Source organism: Danio rerio, chromosome 5 (assembly GCF_049306965.1).
Source record: "Danio rerio strain Tuebingen ecotype United States chromosome 5, GRCz12tu, whole genome shotgun sequence".
Lineage (NCBI taxonomy): Eukaryota > Metazoa > Chordata > Actinopteri > Cypriniformes > Danionidae > Danio > Danio rerio.
In genome coordinates, this window is record NC_133180.1 from 2,075,001 (window position 1) to 2,092,500 (window position 17,500).

A 17,500-nucleotide genomic window follows, 5' to 3' on the forward strand; every position below is an offset into this window, starting at 1 on the left:
ACAAAATATCATGTTTTGAGTGTGCAAAATGGCTTGTTGCATGCACATTAACAATTCTACATTCTAAATATCATGTTTTGAGCGTGCAAAATCGCTTGTTGCGTGCTCGTTAACAATTATGCACTCAAAAAAATCTTGTTTTGAGCGTGCACAATGGTTTCTTGTACAGACAGTAACATTTTTGGGTGCAAAAGATCATGCTTTAAGTACAAACGGCTTGTTGCACAGGCATTAACAGTTCTACATGCAAAAGATCATGTTTTGAGTGCGCAAAATGACTTGTTGCATGCATTTTAACAGTTCTGCGTGCAAAAGATCATAATTTGAGCGTGCAAAATGGCTGGTTGTTTGCGCATTAACAATTCTACATTCTAAGTACCATGTTTTGAGCGTGCAAAATGGCTTGTTGCACACATGTTGTCAATTCTACACACAAAAGATCATGTTTTGAGCGTGCACATTGCTTTGTTGCACAGTCATTGCAACAATTCTACATGCAATAGATCGTTTTGAGCGTGCACAATGGCTTGTTGAGCACGCATTAACAGTTATGCAAACAAAATATCATGTTTTGAGATCGCAAATTGGTATGTTGCATATTTGTTTACAATTCTACATGCATAAGATTATGATTTGAGAACGTGAAACGAGAAATGGCTTGTTGTATACGTGTTGACAATTCTGAGCACTAAGGATCATGTTTTAAGTGCACAAAAAGGCTTGTTGCACAGGCATTAACATTTCTGGGTGCTAAAGATCATGTTTTAAGTGTGTAAAACGGCTTGTTGCATGCACATTAACAGTTATGCACACAAAAGATCATGTTTTGAGTGCACAAATTGGCTTGTTGCATATTTGTTTACAATTCTACATGCAAAAGATCATGATTTGAGAACATAAAATGGCTTGTTGCACACACCTTGTCAGTTCTACACACAAAAGATCATGTTTTGAGCATGCACAATGGCTTGTTGTACACACGTTTACAATAATACATGCAAAAGATCATGTTTTAAGTGCGCAAAATGGCTTGTCGCACACGAGTTAACAATTCTGCGCAAAATATTATGTTTTTAGAGCGCAAAATGGCTTGTTGAGCATGCATTAACAGTTTTGCACACAAAAGATCATGTTTTGAGAGCGTAGAGTGGCTTGTTGTATACGTGTTGACAATTCTGAGCACTAAGGATCATGTTTTAAGTGCACAAAAAGGCTTGTTGCACAAGCATTAACATTTCTGGGTGCTAAGGATCATGTTTTAAGTGTGAAAAACGGCTTGTTGCATGCACATTAACAGTTATGCACACAAAAGATCATGTTTTGAGTGCACAAATTGGCTTGTTGCATATTTGTTTACAATTCTACATGCAAAAGATCACGATTTGAGAACGTAAAATGGCTTGTTGCACGTAAGTCAACAATTCTGCGTGCTGAAGATCATCTTCTGAGCTTGCAAAATGGCTTGTTGCACACACATGATCAATTCTACATGGAAAAGATCATGTTTTGAGCGTGTACAATGTCTTGTTGCACACGCGTTTACAATTCTGTGCACGATAGGTCATGTTTTGAGCATGCACAAAGGCTCGTTGCACAGAAATGAACAATTATGCACACTAAAGATTATGTTTTAAGCATGCAAAATGGCTTGTTGCATGCGTTATAACAATTCCATGTGCAAAATATATCATGTTTTAAGTGCGCCAAAATGTATTGCATGAGTGTAAACAATTTGTCATGCAAAAGATCATGTTTTAAGTGCGCTAAATGTCTTGTTGCATGCACATTAACAATTATGCTCACAAAACATATTTTGAGCATGTTTTAATTATTTGACATGCAAAACATCATGTTTTGACCGTGCAAAATGGCTTATTGCAAAGATATTACTAATTATTAGTGCTAAAGATCATGTTTTGAGCCTGCAAAATGGTTTGTTGCATACATATTAACATTTCTGCGCACAAATGATTGTTTTACGTGTGCAAAGTGGCTTGTTGCATACGTGTTATAAATTCTGCATGCAAAATATCATGTTTTGAGCATGCAAAATGCCTTATTGTATGCGCATGAACAATTATGCATACTAAACATCATGTTTCGAGCTCAATACATGGCTCGTTGCATGCTCAAAAAATGATCTTTTACGCAAGTAAGTGTTAACATGCATGCAACAAGTCATTGTGTGCCCTCAAATCATGATTTTTTGCGTGCCGAATTGTCACAAATGTAACCCCATAGAAGTGCAGCACGAACATTCTGCTGAATATCTCGATTTGTGTTTTACAGAAGAACTTCAGATTTGAAAATGTGCTTTATTAAGAATATTAACGTGTGCAAATGATGACAGAATGATCATTTTTGGATGAGTTCATGGTTTACAGTGCCACAAACTGAGAGCCAGACAAAATCAGCCTTCATTATTCGTTATTTATGTCTTGTTGATACATTTTTGTGCACACTTTACAATCAGGATTCATTAGACTGACATAAACTAAATACCTGTGTTGTGCAGCATTTATGAATCATATTTCCACATTTACTAATGCATTATTCAAATATTTACTAGCATGAACTAACAGTGAACAAATACAGTATTTATTCACATTTGTTAATCATGTTAGTTCATAAAGTGATTGATTCTTGATTAACTTTAGCTCACAGTGCATTAACTAATGTTAACAAGCACAGCTTAGTATTTTAATAATGCATTAGTAAGTGTTAAGATGTGATTAATAAATCCTAAATAAGATTATTCATACTAGTAAATACATTAATGAAAAAGTGTGACCTGCATTGGAGAACAAGACAAAAATAATCAATATGAACATGCATTTCTGCACTGTAACGTGCAGTTTATTTTAATAAAAGACACCGCAGCTCTTCAGTGTTTATTGTAGGTGAAGCTGAGCATAACCGCAGTGACCGCAGTGGTGTTTTGCACAGATTTGGGGAGAGTTTGAGCCTCACTAAAGCACCGCTGCGCAGATTTCTGATTGTCTTTCTGACTCGGACACGTGCGTCTGTGTGTTTCTTTGTGGAATGATCTGGTGTACACTGGAAGATATTAGGCATATCCATTGTCCCAACACGAGTCTAACCATAATAAACATTTTACGACAAGAGTGGGTTTGTTTTTCTTGACATGCGTTTGTGTTTAGTTCTACCACAAGGTGTCGCTCTAGTGCTTGTTTTGCCTCCAAACTAAATTATTCGCCCTCCTGCACTGTAACACATCAGTTTGTGATTCTCAAGTTTTTGTGAATTGCATTATGGGATGTTGATCTCTGCTCTGTCCACTTCTGATGCTGAAAATTCAACTCAACAGTTCAACAAAGTGACTTTTAGTGACATTTTAGTGCTTTAAAATAATAACATCATGTATAAGAAATAATATCTAGAGACATAAGCCTGTAAAATCACAGAAAATGCTGCGGTTTATTACAAAGTTTCTGTACAGTGCAACATGCAATAGATCATTTTTTAAATATGCAAAATGGCTTGTTGCATGTGCGTTAACAATTATGCACAGGGTGCTATAGATCATGTTTGAGCTCAAAACATATAAAGTGTTAACATGCATGCAACAAGTGTAGGGATAGTTTACAGTTTAACCCAAAGAATGACCAGTCTGGTAGATGAAGAAGAGCTGGAGTCAGAGATTTTAAAAAAATAAATTAAGTTTACTGAAGATAGTTTGCAGTTTCATTCGCAGAAGCCAGCTTCAACACTCTCAATGAGTTCCTAGGCCGCTCTGCTTACAGTTTCAACAATCGAACAATTATACTCTTTACACAAGTCCAGGTGGGATCCAGGTAAACAGTTCTCATTGGTTACAACAGAAATAGACAATTCCAAATACATGCGTCAAAGAAACATAGTATCTAGTTCCAGATATGGATGGCCTTAGTGTGTGCGTCAAAGAAAGCCTTGTATTTGTATCCAGATATGGATGGCGACCTGATGCCTAGAGGAGAGGTCGCCCTAAGTTATTAGGAGCTGATCTCCGACCTGTAAAAAGCTAAACCAGGAACACAATAGACACAAACGACCATCTGTGTTAAAGACTCAAGGATGTTTCTTGTACGTTCAGCTGTGTTATCAGGCTGGTTCAAGACTGCTTCCATCAACAGTCTGCTGCAATATCTTGGCTACACACAGTCTGTCTCCACACAAAAAGGAATTACATTACTATTAATTATACTCAAAAACAGATCAATCAAACAGCTATGAAATTATAGGCAATATATCAGGACAATAAAACAGCTGTCTTCTTCTCCTCTGTATTGGACCTCTAGTCATAGGAACAGATAGAGAGAAAGAGAGAGAGAGAGAGAGAGAGAGAGAAAGAGAGAGAGAGGTCTCCATGACCTATGACCTGGTTTGTGTGTCTCCTGAAAACAAAGTTAAAATAGACAGGCAAAAAGAGAAACAAGGACACAGAACATTCTTGCAGTAAGCAGTTTTAACTTATTCATTAGTTAAAATCAATTCACAGTTAAATACTGAGAAACAGGATGATGAAAAGGATAAACGGTGGTCCATGATGAGACGAATTGGAAAGCAGAAATCCGAATCCTTCACAAGTCATAGAGCGCACTTAAAACATGATTTTTTTGCGTGCCGAATTGTGTCACGAGTCCAACCCCATAGAAGTCCAGTTCTACATGCAATAGATCATGTTTTGAGTGCGCAAAATGGATTGTTGCATGCGTTTCAACAATTATGCACACAAAAGATCATGTGTTGACTTGTTGCATAGACATCAACATTTCTGGGTGCAAAAGAACATGCTTGAAGTACGCAAAACGGCTCGTTGCTCACAAGTTAACAATAATGCTCACAAAAGATCATGTTTTGAGCGTTGCTTGTTGCATACATCTTAACAATTCTGCGCACAAATTGTGTTTTATTTGCGCAAAATGGCTTGTTGCATGCACGGTAACAATTATGCACACACAACATCATGTTTTGAGCTTGATAATTGGCTTTTTGCGTGCTCAAATCATATTTTGCGTGCCGAATTGTGTCACAAATGTAACCCCATAGAAGTGCAGCACGAACATTCTGCTGAATATCTCGATTTGTGTTTTACAGAAGAACTTCAGATTTGAAAAGGTGTTTTTTTAAAGAATATAAACGTGTGTAATTGATGACAGAATGATAATTTTTGGATGAATTCATTAATAAACGTTTCTGTAGCGTAAAATTATGCTCACAAAACATATTTTGAGCATGTTTTAATTATTTGACATGCAAAACATCATGTTTTGACCGTGTAAAATGGCTTATTGCAAATATATTACTAATTATTAGTGCTAAAGATCATGTTTTGAGCCTGCAAAATGGTTTGTTGCATACATATTAACATTTCTGCGCACAAATGATTGTTTTACGTGTGCAAAGTGGCTTGTTGCATACGTGTTATAAATTCTGCATGCAAAATATCATGTTTTGAGCATGCAAAATGCCTTATTATATGCGCATGAACAATTATGCATACTAAACATCATGTTTCGAGCTCAATACATGGCTTGTTGCATGCTCAAAAAATTATCTTTTACACAAGTAAGTGTTAACATGCATGCAACAAATCATTGTGTGCCCTCAAATCATGATTTTTTGCATGCCTTATTGTCACCAATGTAACCCCATAGAAATGCAGCATGAACATTCTGCTGAATATCTCGATTTGTGTTTTACAGAAGAACTTCAGATTTGAAAAGGTGTTTTTTTAAAGAATATAAACGTGTGTAATTGATGACAGAATGATCATTTTTGGATGAGTTCATTAATGAACGTTTCTGTAGCGTAATATACAGCAACCCAGACTATATAGCACCGCACAGTGTTACACATGCTCAGAAAAGGCACTTTTTACAGGTTAAAAGCTGTTGGAGGAAAAGTCAAGCTCCCATAATGTAATTCAGAAGCAGAAATAAACATGGAAAAATAAAATTATCATTCACAAAATATGTAAAACCGCTAATTTAAGGATATTTTTATGCACATTTAAATTCAAATGAATTATTGCAACGATTTTACTTATTTGTAGCTAAATGTTAGATATTGTTTTGGTTCTTTTGATTTTTAGCACTGCTATATTGTCTGGGTTGGCATTGTATATTACGAACATCCCATAATGCAACCCGAAATAAACACTTGTCAATTACAAAATATAGAAACGTATTACATTTTTACACTGTATTAGCTTATATATTATTAGTACAAGACGATTGGTGACGTAAATATTATTTAATGAATATATCTGTTTAATTTTTAAGATTTAATTTTAAAAGTTTTTGTTTAAATGCACCAAAATATATTGATTGAGAAATGAAGAAAAAAAATTCATTTTCATAATGGGGTGTACTGATGGGGTGAAGGACATAATTAATAATGCTGGACTCTGCAGTTCAGGTGAGTTCACGCTATGCTGGATCAGACACGTCACTCATGTTTGATTGCAGCAATGATTTCAGCAAGAACAGTTAAATATGGTGAATTAAACTGCGCACACTGAATGCTCAGAATGAAATGTAAACGTGTGTTCTCATATCCTGCTGTACACTCTTCGCTGTGAGAATGCAGTAGTTCTGCTTGTTGATGATGACCCAGGCCTTGTACAGCTCCGTCTTCTTTCCTTGTCTTTGGCTGGGCAGAATCTCAGTTTTCAGCTCTACATAGTGTTGAATCTGGTCATCATGGAGCATTATTTCCTGCACATGACCACACAGTACAACAGGGGTTCCCAAACTTTTCAGCACGCGACCCCTAAAATAGCAATACCAGTGAATCGCGACCCCCAATATCCTCTGAGGTGGTTATAAATACAGAAATCTTGCATGCAACGGCGCACACACACACACACACCAATAGACCAAAGTCTATTCTTCGTTTAAATTTGTTTTTGTATGTCAGGGCTGTAAATGGGCCAGAAAGTTTAACCTGGTGTTATAAAATCAATCTGCTGCATCTGACGCTATTGCTGTCTTTAATATGATGTAATTACCCCAGGGCTCGCAATCCAATAGAACAAGTAAATAAGCTACTATAGTAACTATAAATGACTGTTTTTTTCTCTTCAGTTGGTTATGGATAAAATATGGTCATTCTTATGGCCTAATAATAATAAGTAGATTTTTGGAAATCACCAGGCGACCCCCCCTTCATTGTTCCACGACCCCTCTAGGGGTCTCGGCCCCCACTTTGAGAACCACTGCAGTACAACATTGTTGGAATCCAAAGACTTGTAGGCCTTTAACCTCTCTCTTGTAAAATCACTTGGAGTTTCAGTGAGATAGGACTAAACCAACAAGAAAATGAATGCATGAATTCAGAACACAAAAAAACCTGAAGCCTTGAAAAAGTCAGTTGTCTTAAATTTCAGAAGTTTAATATTCCAGTAAAGAAATTCAAAATCAAAACATTTTTAACGGCAAAAATAAATTCAGATTTATCAAATTACAATAGTCAATAATTCAAGTGAACACGACTCAGATTGTTTTGGCATGTCATTATCTCCATAATAAATAGATGTGTTTTGTTTAACTGCACCAACATATCAATATTCACTGACAAGTGCATAACAATATTCATTTTCATAATGGGATGTAGTGGTTTAAGCACTGCCTTTAGTTTAATTTGAGTATTCCTATGCTGTATGTTTACACTTTTCATGTTTGTTTACAGGATGTTATAGAAAAACTCAAATTAAACCTGAAATAGTTCCTGCACTGCAGCTTGTTGCTCTTGTTGATTGTTTGTACACTGTAAAGTGACCTGAGTCTGCAGAAAGCCGCTATATAAAATAAACATGTTGTTATTATGGTGGCTTGAAAAGCCAACATACTGTTATCTCACGTAAACTTATTATTAGGCTGGCTTGTCAAAGCCAGACTACTGAAATGCTATTTAAACTTATTATTATTAGGCTGGCTTGTCAAAGCCAGACTACTGAAATGCTATTTAAACTTATTATTAGGCTGGCTTGTGTAGCAAGCCAGACTACTGTTATCCTATTAAACTTATTATTATTTTTATTATTCTTCTTCTGAGACTAAAAATTAAACTCTATCTCGTCCTAGGCCTTTCAAGCTATGACCATCAAACTCGGGTCAGACCTCCGAACTATTCTGACTCGAGTTGCTATATCTTTTCCGACTGATCCGACTTTCGGTTTTCCGAAAAACGTCCCGGGACCGTCGGAAAAATCCCATAGACGTAACATTGGATCAAACTTTGTGACCTCATAACTCCGCATCAGAATGTCACACAGACTTCTAACTGGGCTCATTTAACTCAGACTATCAAACTGCCAATGACTGACCACCTTTAAACTTTCTGGCCACGCCCTAGCAACCACTTTTGGACCCTAGAAACCGTCCCATAGACTTCCATTGCAAAATACTCTCATTGACTTTACATGGGATCAAACTTTGTGAGCTCATAACTCTGCATCAGACTGTCCTACAGACTAATGGCTGAGCTCATTTAACTCAGTCTAGCCAGCAGCCAATCACTGATGGCCTTTTAACTTTCTAGCCACACCCTAACAACCAGATACTGCACCCTAGCAACTGTCCCATAGACTGCCATTAAATAGGTTCAGACTGATATTGTCATGCTGCATTGTGATAGAGACATGGGGATTGTTTTTAACTGTTCATACTGGCAAGAAGCTTGTATACATCATCAGTCTAAGCTGTCAATCAACTCCATAGCAACAAAACAGACTAACCTAGCAACGATATGACACCAGCTATATCTCAGCATCAGAACATCGTAGAGAGGCGGGGGTTGGCTTGTTTGACTCATGCTCGCACACTATCTATCTATCTATCTATCTATCTATCTATCTATCTATCTATCTATCTATCTATCTATCTATCTATCTATCTATCTATCTATCTATCTATCTATCTATAAACTGCTTCTATCTATCTATCTATCTATCTATCTATCTATCTATCTATCTATCTATCTATCTATCTATCTATCTATCTATCTATCTATCTATCTATCTATCCATCATGCTAACAACATGCTAATTCATGCTAGAATCATGCTAGTTACATGCTAATTCATGCTAGAATCATGCTAGTCACATGCTAATTCATGCTAGAATCATGCTAGTTACATGCTAATTCATGCTAGAATCATGCTAGTCACATGCTAATTCATGCTAGAATCATGCTAGTCACATGCTAATTCATGCTAGAAACATGCTAATTCATGCTAGAATCATGCTAGTTACATGCTAAATCATGTTAGAATCATGCTAACAACATGCTAATTCGTGCTAGAATCATGCTAGTAGCATGCTAATTCATGTTACAATCATGCTAACAACATGCTAATTCATGCTAGAATTATGCTAGGAACATGCTAATTCATGCTAGAATCATGCTAACAACATGCTAATTTAAGCTAGAATCATGCTAGTCACATGCTAATTCATGCTAGAATCATGCTAGTCAAATGCTAATTCATTCTAGAATCATGCTAACAACATGCTAATTCATGCTAGAATCATGCTAGTAACATGCTAATTCATGCTAGAATCATGCTAGTAACATACTAATTCATGCTAGAATCATGCTAACAACATGCTAATTCATGCTAGAATCATGCTAGTAACATGCTAATTCTTGCTAGAATCATGCTAACAAGATGCTAATTCATGCTAGAATCGTGCTAATTCATGCTAAAATCATGCTAGTAACATGCTAATTCTCGATAAAATCAAGCTAGGTACATGCTAATTCATGCTAGAATCATGCTAGTAACATGCTAATTCATGCTAGAATCGTGCTAGTAACATGCTAATTCATACTAGAATCATGCTAGTAACATGCTAATTCATGCTAGAATCATTCTAGTAACATGCTAATTCATGCTAGAATCATGCTAGTAACATGCTAATTCATGCTAGAATCGTGCTAATAACATGCTAAATCATGCTAGAATCATGCTAATAACATGCTAAATCATGCTAGAATCATGCTAACAACATGCTAATTCATGCTAGAATCATGCTAACAACATGCTAATTCATGCTAGAATCATGCTAACATTATGCTAATTCATGCTAGAATCATGCTAACAACATCTATCTATCTATCTATCTATCTATCTATCTATCCATCTATCCATCTATCCATCTATCTATCTATCTTTTCATACTTTTTAAAACTGTTTAAATAAACTATTACCGTCAGGCTTTCACAAGCCAGCCTCAAAGTTTGTTCTCAAACTTTAAGAATCTAGTTATTTTTTTTATTTTTTTTTTTATTAATCTTCTGAGACTAAATTTCTAACTCTATCTCCTCCTAGAGCTTTTGAGCTATTACCACCAAACTTGCTCCAGACCTCCAAACTATTCTGACTCGTGTTGCTATATCTCCTCAAACTGATCCGACTTTCGGTTTTCCGAAAAACGTCCCGGGACTGTCGGAAAAATCCCATAGGCTTAACATTGGATCAAACTTTGTGAGCTCATAACTCTGCGTCAGACTGTCGCACAGACTTCTAACTGGGCTCATTTAACTCAGACTATCAAACTGCCAATGACTGATCACCTTTAAACTTTCCAGCCACGCCCTAGCAACCACTTTTGGACCCTAGTAACTGTCCCATAGACTTCTATTCAAAAGACTCTCATTGACTTAACATGGGATCAAACTTTATGAGCTCATAACTCTGCATCAGACTGTCTTACAGACTAATGGCTGAGCTCATTTAACTCCGACTACCAAACTGCCAATAACTGATGAGCTTTTAACTTTCTAGCCACTCCCCTAACTACCACATACTGCACCCTAGCAACTGTCCCGTAGACTTCCATTCAAAAGACTCTCATTGACTTAACATGGGATCAAACTTTGTGAGCTCATAACTCTGCATCAGACTGTCATAGAGACTAATGGCTGAGCTCATTTAACTCAGTCTAGCCAGCAGCCATTCACTGATGGCCTTTTAACTTTCTAGCCACACCCCTAACTACCACATACTGCACCCTAGCAACTGTCCTATAGAATGTAATTAGGTGTGCTATCGAATGCTTATAATTCTAACATGCTAATGACATGCCAATCATGCTAGCAACATGCTACTCATATGCTAATCATGCTAATGACATGCTAACTCATACTGGAAACATGCTAATGACATGCTAATTTGTACAAGAATCATGCTAGTAACATGCTAATTCATACTAGACTCATGTTAATAACTGGCCTACATGCATATCTTTGCTTAGCAGTGTCCTATTGACTTGGGGGATGGCTCATCTGACTCAGACAACCAATGAGCATCTCAATATGATAATGAAGCTCACAAGCCACGCCCCCAAATTGATTCCATAGACTTCCATTAAAATAGGCCAAGATGCATATCTTTGCATAGCAGTGTCATAGAGACATGGGGGTTGGTTCATTTGACTTAGACAGCCAACCACATTCAAGTGCACTCTGTAACCTCGCCCATAGCAACAAAACAGAGTACCCTAGCAACCATTCATCAACAGCTATATCTCAGCATCAGAACATCGTAGAGACTTGGAGATTGGCTCGTTTGACTCATGCTAGCAAACGGAACTTCCTAAATGCTACACATGCTAGCAGTGATTAGCTACATGCTAATATTGACTAGCCAAGTACTGTAACTTGCTAGAAATGCTTACTAAGTATAAATGTTTTATCAAGCATGTATGTAAGGCTTCCTAGTAACCAACCAGGGTACCCTAGCAACTGCCTAGCAACCACCCAAATTACCCTAGCAACCGCCTAGCAACCACCTAGCAACGGCCTAGTAATGCCTTAGTAAGGGCCTAGCGACCACTCAGGACACCCTAGCAACCGCCTAGCAACGCCTTAGCAACCACTCAGAATACCCTAGCAACCACATAGCAACACCTTGGCAACCACCTAGCAACCACTTGGGACACCTTATCAACCGCCTAGCAACACCTTAGCAACCACCTAGCAACCAGTCAGAACACCCTAGCAACCGCCTAGCAACGCCTTAGCAACCACCAAGCAACCGCTCAGGACACCCTAGCAACCACCTAGCAACACCTTAGCAACCACCTAGCAACCACTCAGGACACCCTAGCAACCGCCTAGCAACGCCTTAGCAACCACTCAGAACACCCTAGCAACCACCTAGCAACACCTTAGCAACCACCTAGCAACCACTTAGGACTCCTTAGCAACCACCTAGCAACACCTTAGCAACCACCTAGCAACCACTCAGAACACCCTAGCAACCACCTAGCAACACCTTAGCAACAACCTAGCAACCACTTAGAACACCCTAGCAACTGCCTAGCAACACCTTAGCAACCACTCAGAACACCCTAGCAACCACCTAGCAAGACCTTAGCAACCACCTAGCAACCAATCAGAGCACTCTAGCAACTGCCAAGCAACAACCTAGCAACCACTCAGAACACCATAGCAACCACCTAGCAACACCCTAGCAACATCTTAGCAGCCACCTAGCAACCACTCAGGACACCCTAGCAACTGCCTAGCAACGACTTTGCAACCACTCAGAATACCCTAGCAACCACCTAAGCATGCTATGTGACATGCTAATTCATACTAGAATCATGCTAGTAACATGCTAATTCATACTAGAATCATGCTAATAACATGCTAATTCATACTAGAATCATGCTAGTAACATGCTAATGCATGCTAGAATCATGCTAATAACAGGCTAATTCACGCTAGATTCATGCTAATAACATGCTAATTCATACTATAATCATGCTAATAACATGCTAATTCATGCTAGAATCATGCGAGTAACATGCTAATTCATGCCAGAATCATTCTAGTAACATGCTAATTCATACTAGAATCATGCTAATTCATGCTAGAATCATGCTAATAACCTGCTAATTTATACTAGAATCATGCTAGTAACAGGCTAATTCATGCTAGAATCATGCTAGTAACATGCTAATTCATGCTAGAATCATACTAGTAACATGCTAATTCATGCTAGAATCATGCTAGTAACATGCTAATTCATGCTAGAATCATGCTAGTAGCATGCTAATTCATACTAGAATCATGCTAGTGACATGCTAATTTATTCTAGAATCATGCTAGTAACATGCTAATTCATGCTAGAAGAATGCTAATAACATGCTAATTTATACTAGAATCATGCTAATAAAATGCTAATTTGTACTACACTCATGCTAATAACATGCTAATCCATGCTAGAATCATGCTAATTCATGCTAGAATCATGCTAATAACATGCTACTTATACTTTTTCAAACTGTTTTTAAACTAAATAAACTATTACCAACAGGCTTTGTCAAGCCAGCCTCAAAGTTTGTCTCGACGAACTTTACTGTCTAGTTTTTTTTATTTTTTTTATTAATCTTCTGAGACTAAATTTCTAACTCTATCTCCTCCTAGAGCTTTTGAGCTATTACCACCAAACTTGCTCCAGACCTCCAAACTATTCTGACTCGTGTTGCTATATCTCCTCAGACTGATCCGACTTTCGGTTTTCCGAAAAACGTCCCGGGACTGTCGGAAAAATCCCATAGGCTTAACATTGGATCAAACTTTGTGAGCTCATAACTCTGCGTCAGACTGTCACACAGACTTCTAACTGGGCTCATTTAACTCAGACTATCAAACTGCCAATGACTGATCACCTTTAAACTTTCTAGCCACGCCCTAGCAACCACTTTTGGACCCTAGTAACTGTCCCATAGACTTCTATTCAAAAGACTCTCATTGACTTAACATGGGATCAAACTTTATGAGCACATAACTCTGCATCAGACTGTCATAGAGACTAATGGCTGAGCTCATTTAACTCCGACTACCAAACTGCCAATAACTGATGAGCTTTTAACTTTCTAGCCACTCCCCTAACTACCACATACTGCACCCTAGCAACTGTCCCGTAGACTTCCATTCAAAAGACTCTCATTGACTTAACATGGGATCAAACTTTGTGAGCTCATAACTCTACATCAGACTGTCATACAGACTAATGGCTGAGCTCATTTAACTCAGACTACCAAACTGCCAATAACTGATGAGCTTTTAACTTTCTAGCCACACCCCTAACTACTACATACTGCACCCTAGCAACTGTCCCGTAGACTTCCATTACAAAAAACTCTCATTGACTTAACATGGGATCAAACTTTGTGAGCTCATAACTCTGCATCAGACTGTCATAGAGACTAATGGCTGAGCTCATTTAACTCAGTCTAGCCAGCAGCCAATCACTGATGGCCTTTTAACTTTCTAGCCACACCCCTAACTACCACATACTGCACCCTAGCAACTGTCCTATAGAATGTAATTAGGTGTGCTATCGAATGCTTATAATTCTAACATGCTAATGACATGCCAATCATGCTAGCAACATGCTACTCATATGCTAATCATGCTAATGACATGCTAACTCATACTGGAAACATGCTAATGACATGCTAATTTGTACAAGAATCATGCTAGTAACATGCTAATTCATACTAGACTCATGTTAATAACTGGCCTACATGCATATCTTTGCTTAGCAGTGTCCTATTGACTTGGGGGATGGCTCATCTGACTCAGACAACCAATGAGCATCTCAATATGATAATGAAGCTCACAAGCCACGCCCCCAAATTGATTCCATAGACTTCCATTAAAATAGGCCAAGATGCATATCTTTGCATAGCAGTGTCATACAGACATGGGGGTTGGTTCATTTTACTTAAGACAGCCAACCACATTCAAGTGCACTCTGTAACCTCGCCCATAGCAACAAAACAGAGTACCCTAACAACCATTCATCAACAGCTATATCTCAGCATCAGAACATCGTAGAGACTTGGAGATTGGCTCGTTTGACTCATGCTAGCAAACGGAACTTCCTAAATGCTACACATGCTAGCAGTGATTAGCTACATGCTAATATTGACTAGCCAAGTACTGTAACTTGCTAGAAATGCTTACTAAGTATAAATGTTTTATCAAGCATGTATGTGAGGCTTGCCTAGTAACCAACCAGGGTACCCTAGCAACTGCCTAGCAACCACCCAAATTACCCTAGCAACCGCCTAGCAACCACCTAGCAACGGCCTAGTAATGCCTTAGTAAGGGCCTAGCGACCACTTAGGACACCCTAGCAACCGCCTAGCAACGCCTTAGCAACCACTAAGAATACCTTAGCAACCACCAAGCAACACCTTAGCAACCACCTAGCAACTACTTGGGACACCTTAGCAACCGCCTAGCAACACCTTAGCAACCACCTAGCAACCACTCAGAACACCCTAGCAACCACCTAGCAACACCTTAGCAACCACCTAGCAACCACTCAGAACACCCTAGCAACCACCTAGCTACGCCTTAGCAACCACTCAGAATACCCTAGCAACCATCTAGCAACCACTTAGGACACCTTAGCAACCACCTAGCAACACCTTAGCAAACACCTAGCAACCACTCAAAACACCCTAGCAACCGCCTAGCAACACCTTAGCAACCACCTAGCAACCACTTAGGACACCCTAGCAACCGTCTAGCAACACCTTAGCAACCACCTAGCAACACCTTAGCACATGCTAATTCATGCTAGAATCATGCTAACAACATGCTAACTTCATGTTAGAATCATGCTAATTCATGCTAAAATCGTGCTAGTAACATGCTAATTCATGCTAGAATCATGCTAGTAACATGCTAATTCATACTGGAATCATGCTAGTAACATGCTAATTCATGCTAGAATCATGCTAATAACATGCTAATTCATACTGGAATCTTGCTAGTAACATGCTAATTCATGCTAGAATCATGCTAATAACATGCTAATTCATACTAGAATCATGCTAATGACATGCTAATTCATACTAGACTTATGCTAGTAACATGCTAATTCATACTGGAATCATTCTAGTTCATCCTAGAATCATGCTAGTAACATGCTTATTTATGCTAGAATCATGCTAGTAACATGCTAATTCATGCTAGAATCATGCTAGTAACATGCTAACTCATGCTAGAATCATGCTAATAACATGCTAACTCATACTAGAATCATGCTAATAACATGCTAATTCATGCTAGAATCATGCTAGTAACATGCTTATTCATGCTAGAATCAAGCTAATAACATGCTAATTTATACTAGAATCATGCTAGTAACATGCTAATTCATGCTAGACTCATAATAGTGACATGCTAATTCATACTAGAATCATGCTAATAACATGCTAATTCATGCTAGAATCATGCTAATAACATGCTAATTTATACTAAAATCATGCTAGTAACATGTTAATTCATACTAGACTCATGCTAGTGACATGCTAATTCATACTAGAATCATGCTAGTGACATGCTAGTTCTTAGTAGAATCTAGCTAATAACATGCTAATTCATGCTAGAATCTTGCTAATAACATGCTAATTCATGCTAGAATCATGCTAGTAACATGCTAATTTTACTACAATCATGCTAATAACACACTAATTCATGCTAGAATTATGCTAGTAACATGCTAAATCGTGCTAGAATCATGCTAATTCATGCTAATAATATGCTAATCCATGCTAGAAACGTACTAATAAGATGCTAATTCATGCTAATAACATGCTAATCTATGCTAGAATCATGCTAATAACATGCTACTTATACTTTTTCAAACTGTTTTTAAACTAAATAAACTATTACCAACAGGCTTTGTCAAGCCAGCCTCAAAGTTTGTCTCGACGAACTTTACTGTCTAGTTTATATTATTATTCTTCTTCTGAGACTAAAAATTAAACTCTATCTCCACCTAGACCTTTCAAGCTATGACCATCAAACTCGGGTCAGACCTCCGAACTATTCTGACTCGAGTTGCTATATCCTTTCCGACTGATCCGACTTTCGGTTTCCCGAAAAACGTCCCGGGACCGTCGGAAAAATCCCATAGACGTAACATTGGATCAAACTTTGTGACCTCATAACTCCGCATCAGAATGTCACACAGACTTCTAACTGGGCTCATTTAACTCAGACTATTAAACTGCCAATGACTGATCACCTTTGAACTTTCTGGCCACGCCCTAGCAACCACTTTTGGACCCTAGAAACCGTCCCATAGACTTCCATTGCAAAAGACTCTCATTGACTTTACATGGGATCAAACTTTGTGAGCTCATAACTCTGCATCAGACTGTCCTACAGACTAATGATTGAGCTCATTTAACTCAGTCTAGCAAGCAACCAATCACTGATGGCTTTTTAACCTTCTAGCCACACCCTAACAACCAGATACTGCACCCTAGCAACTGTCCCATAGACTGCCATTAAAGATGTTCAGACTGATATTGTCATGCTGCAGTGTGATAGAGACATGGGGGTTGTTTTTAACTGTTCATACGGGCAAGAAGCTTTGATACATCATCAGTCTAAGCTGTCAATCAACTCCATAGCAACAAAACAGACTAACCTAGCAACGATATAACAGCAGCTATATC

At 38.1% G+C, this 17,500-nt stretch overlaps 2 protein-coding genes across 2 annotated transcripts in view; both read left to right on the forward strand.

Moving 5' to 3' along the window:
- The window catches only part of rab35a (RAB35, member RAS oncogene family a), a 30,951-nt gene extending 27,828 nt beyond the window's left edge, over nucleotides 1-3,123 (forward strand). Inside the window, exon 6 of the mRNA XM_073951111.1 lies at nucleotides 1-3,123. This exon is cut by the window's left edge and continues 1,104 nt beyond it. The gene's annotated coding sequence lies outside the window, so the exon portion shown is untranslated.
- Nucleotides 1-17,500, forward strand: part of si:ch73-55i23.1 — a 782,803-nt gene that overhangs the window by 87,556 nt on the left and 677,747 nt on the right. The window lies entirely within an intron of this gene.